The 5000-nt window shown below is 40.6% G+C and overlaps 1 protein-coding gene across 1 annotated transcript in view; it reads right to left on the reverse strand.

The window, feature by feature from the left end:
- The window catches only part of LOC128699101 (uncharacterized), a 30396-nt gene that overhangs the window by 15969 nt on the left and 9427 nt on the right, over positions 1 to 5000 (reverse strand). The gene's annotated exons all lie outside the window — the stretch shown is intronic.

Raw genomic sequence — 5000 nt, forward strand, 5'->3', positions numbered from 1 at the left:
TAGTTGCCAACGCCTATAATTCTCTAATAAAATGAAGGCCACGAAGCACAATGAACAATTTATCATACTGAAAAAAATTGATGATTTGAAATCGATTTAATAGATCACGTGATATGTATAAACAAAGCCTCCTCTTCCTCTCCCCCCCCTCTCCCTCTCTCAAGGCCAGCTGGGTGCAGGAGCGTGTATACCCTCTGGCCCGTAGTCAGCTGGTTGCAGCTGGTCCATATTCATTTTAGCTCCAGGTGGTAAGTGGGGAGCAGGGTATTAGAATAGGTTCGTTACTATGTTCTTGGGTACAGAGCACGTAATTATGGCGTACTTCCGGCATTAGTGATGAAAAGACACAGGTTACGGAACCAGCTTTTGTTTGAGGAACGATAATGGCTGTGTGGAGCTTCAACAAATGTTATATTGTTTAATAAAACTCTTCTCTTTACTCTTGCGAACTTGCGAATTGTGTTTGAATTGGATCAACTCTCAACCTCCGACTCTACCTCTTAGGAAGGCAGTTGTGTGTGTGTGTGTGTGTGTGTGTGTGTATAGCAGGGGTCGCTGGGTAGAGCACTGCACCAGCACCAAGATGGCCTGCGTGTTGCCAAGGAATACACGCCTCCCCTCCCATTCCCATCAACACCTCTCCATTACCGTGTAACACCATCAACGACGGGAAATGGGACCCGAGGTCACGGCTGATGTGACAGTTTTTCTGTCTTGCCAGATTGGAACACTCTTGCTACTTCCTGCTTAGACAAGCGTCAATTTCACGCTTGCGCTCGCGCAATGGATTGCAACCGCGACACACAGGAGGTCCGCCGGTCTGAGTGCTCGTACGCCGGGATTACAGTTATCGAGTGCGTGGTAATGAGTGTTGCTGGCGATATTCTTGAATGATAAGGCAGCCTGGTAACCCAAGTGAAGGAGACACACACGCTACAGAACAGGCTATGTTGGTACAGTGTTTCTCTCTTTCGAGATCTTCATCAAGATGGCAAACCAACTTCCCTTGACTACCATTACTTCCCAAACGTGGGATAAATTGACTCGTAAATGTGTGGACACTAAAGATGAAACGACTTCATTTTCTAAAGTTTCCATAGAGCATTAAAACTTTTCAATTTATTCCAATTTGTGGGTATTCACACGCCTGTGTTTACACCCACAGACTCTCAAAGCGGCGAAGGTTCCCCGTGTTTAATCCACTTTGGTAGCCTGAAACTCGCGATCAGCAGACGAAGGATAGTCTGCCACTCTTTCGAAATTAATTTTACTCCCCCGTAACCGGTTTCGAGGTTTTCCTAACCTCGTAGTCCGGCCTGAGACCAGGTTTCAACGTTGCCGTTGGCAGCCCGGTAGTAAGTAGGTACCTGGTTGCGAGCCATCTGTTGCGGGGTCGCATACTGACAGTAAGAGATTTAATAAGTTACATAAAAGCTGGATGACCTTAATAATGTAAACCGCGACATGTTCTGAAATTTGCTTTAAAAATGTACTAGGAAATTCAACATCAAAAAGTTAATATGTGTGCAGGAAAGAGGTCACATTTTTTTTAATATATATAAAAAAAGAAGTTGGGTATACTGGGGTAAGTGTTCAACAACATAAGTTTACTAAACACTTCATAGGAAGACAATTTTAAACGTTTCGAACAGTTGGATCAAGTCAGCGTTTCGCTCATCGTAGGTGGTAAGGAATGTTGAAATATGAAGCTTCGATACGATAGTCTCGTTTCTTTTACACGCTTTTCGAGACAGTGACTTGAGAAAGTTTGTGGATCGAGAGAAACGTCACATTAAGGCATCCACACAACAGTGATGTGTATCATTTCCCCCTGTAACAATTCGCCAACAGAGGAGCTTTGCAAAGACAAAAGTCATTAAAAGCATTAACTGTATCTCGCTGCTTCCACTGTATCAACGACTCCAATCTTTTAGCTCGGTGTCAGCTTAATCAAGATTGATAAAGCTCACTCCTGAGCGAAACGTCATATATAATGAAACTTTTGTATTTAATACCTGTTGTTATACCCCAAGTCACAATCCTGAATGCTTCTCAGTATCCTCGGTCATCTTGAATACTTCTCAGTTCTCAATATTCAGCTACCTTCATATATCTTATAAGGAAGGGAAGGGGAGCCTGTATGCTGCTGAAGGGCTTTTAATCTAAGGAGTCTGACGAAACCTAATTTTTCTCCCATTCCCTGGGTGCTGTATGACCCTTACGGATTTAACGATTCCCCCCATGACAAATGTCCCTCGAGTATCGACATTTACTGTCCGCTTCGCAGGGTCATTCAGACGAGTCAGCGTCCCAGGCGCTCCGTAGTGAAGGGCATTTAAATGTCTGTATGAATGAGGTTCGCCATTGTTTACATGTTACAGACTTGTAGAGATGATGATTTTAATTATTATTGTTATTTTAATTACTATTATTATTATGGCTATTAAATACTGAGTAGTAAAGTGGTTTGTCTCGCGCTTGACGGAAGGATGATGGCACCTTCACCGTTCCTTGCGATATTTAACCATCATGAGTGTGACCCGTTTTATGATTAATTTTTTTATATCATCGTTTTTGCTGGTGCTGAATGACACATGCGAATTTAATTTTCTTAAATAATAATAAGATAGTTCATCTGGATTCTCCTAGGTGCTAGGACGAGGGTGGTACCAAACCTCGTCCCAGCACCTCTGCTTGGTTTCTGTAGCGCTTATTGACTAAAGCACTATGGTAGTCACACCGTTACCTCAGGCTAAGCCAGTGAATACTGCTAGTTAGGCGTGAATACTGCTAGTGTCGTGTAAATATTCCTAGTTATGTGAGCACTGCTAGTTATGTGTGAGTAATTATTATGTGTAAGTAATTCTCGTTATTAGGTAAGACACATATGCAACAGTTAGGAATCTTTATTTCGAAACGTTTCGCCTACACAGTAAGCTTCTTCAGTCGAGTACAGAAAAGTTGATAGAAGCAGAAGATACTTGAAGACGATGTAATCAGTCCATAAGTCTTCAAGTATCTTCTGCTTCTATCAACTTTTCTGTACTCGACTGAAGAAGCCTACTGTGTAGGCGAAACGTTTCGAAATAAAGATTCCTAACTGTTGCATATGTGTCTTACCTAACAACCAGTCGGTATTTTATACCATTTTAATGTTCAGTTCTCGTTATGCATGAGTACTGTTAGTACTGTGTGAATACTGCAAGTTGTGTGATTGACCAAGAAATTTTGATTTTACCTTTCAGAATTTGTGAACTTAATGAATATTTAATATGGGAATCACAGATGTTTTGAAATAGGAATTGACATTTGTAAAAAAAAAAGAAAAAATGAAGCCGCGAATATTCTTAGTTCTTTGCGAGCACTGCGAATACGACTCAAGAAATCGTAATGACACTGCTGGTCACCATGTGTGAGAGGGGTAACTGCTTTGTAGGTTACCATGTGTTGCTTCCTGAGTACACGACCCTGGCAACGAGAGCTTGCAAAATGATCGACCTTTTTCCTTCGAAATTTAGGTAGAAGTGGTGGGAACTTTCTCACGGTAGCACTGGGTCTTATATCATGTTTAGAGACAGTGGTATGTGTGTGTGTGTGTGTGTGTGTGTGTGTGTGTGTGTGTGTGTGTGTGTGTGTGTGGGTGGGTGGGTGGGTGGGTTTTATTCCACTCTATCACCTTACAGATTCAGTTCGAGTCCAGTGGTTGCTACTGTTATCCCACCTCTGGTCAAAAATTACCGTATCTTCGAATGTGTATTCCTGAATCTCGCCTTCCACAACACCACCGTCCACAGCAATGCATGGATAGGATTGTTTATTTTTTTTTCTCTCGTTCCAGCACTGAGCTAGTGGCACCCCTAAGACGTGTGTTAGAGGATTTTTTCCCTGGCGTTAACTCGTTAGGGAAGGTTCTATGATAGCGAGGGGTTCTCATTTCCACAGGCGCTCTGTGAATTTGTTTTCGCTTCTATCTATAATAATAAAAACTGATGTTAAACTACAATCCTTATCCATCTGATTGATAGGGATTCAAGTTTGGCTTTTGTCAAGTATACAATTCATAGGATCATAACGTTTTATTGAATCCTCTTCCAGTTTTCAATCATATGAATCTTTTAGATGTAATTCCTGTATCGCTTCCTCACCAGTCCGAACTTTTGCCCTGTTGTTGATATTAAAGAATTTGGATTGTTTATTTAATATCTTATGAACTGCGATGGCATCACATCTGCTCCTGTTTTTTCGAGTCTGTCAGCGAAACCAATTTCAGTACCGTTTTGTGTCTACTACCGAGACCAATTTCAGTATCATCACGGGTCTACCAGCTCTTTTAGTAGTTTTTCATAGTATCACATAATTTTTAACACCTGAATTTATTTTGTTAATGCTTTTGAATTTTTCCTGTTTAATCTAAGGCCTTCAAAGAGGATGCTTTGATGCTGGTAAAATGTCCTTCATCCAAAAAATTAGAATGCATGTGACCTGTTCAACACAAATCAAGGCTTCTTGTGTGTTGCTGAGACGTGTTTACTAACTTTTGGCTTATCGAACACATTTTCCCCGAGTTTGGTGGTTAACGATTCAAGTATAAATGTGAGGGCAGTTGCACTGATAAGACAAATAACTTTATTCTAAAATACTTTAACAATTTTGATATAGGAAAAGATTCCCCTCCATGTGTGGGTTGTGTTCTAGAAAAGTTTAGCGGTGATAGTTTCGTATTGTGTGTAGTTATAATAGTTTTGTATCGGGTGTAGTGGTTATACAATTGTGTGTGTATTGGTGATAGTTTTGTTGTATGATGTACAGTATTGATAGTTATGTATTGTGTGTAGTGAGTGACAGTTATGTATATAAAATAAAGAAGTGAGGATATTGTCAACCTGATATGAATTCCTAAGTTTTTGGAGATTCTTATGATGAATGCAGAACTATGAAATTTCCAGGATAAACCATTAATGAATATAATTAAGATCCCAAGAAGTTGCAGTGTCTGACAC

Source organism: Cherax quadricarinatus, chromosome 54, assembly GCF_038502225.1.
Source record: "Cherax quadricarinatus isolate ZL_2023a chromosome 54, ASM3850222v1, whole genome shotgun sequence".
In the NCBI taxonomy this organism is placed as follows: domain Eukaryota; kingdom Metazoa; phylum Arthropoda; class Malacostraca; order Decapoda; family Parastacidae; genus Cherax; species Cherax quadricarinatus.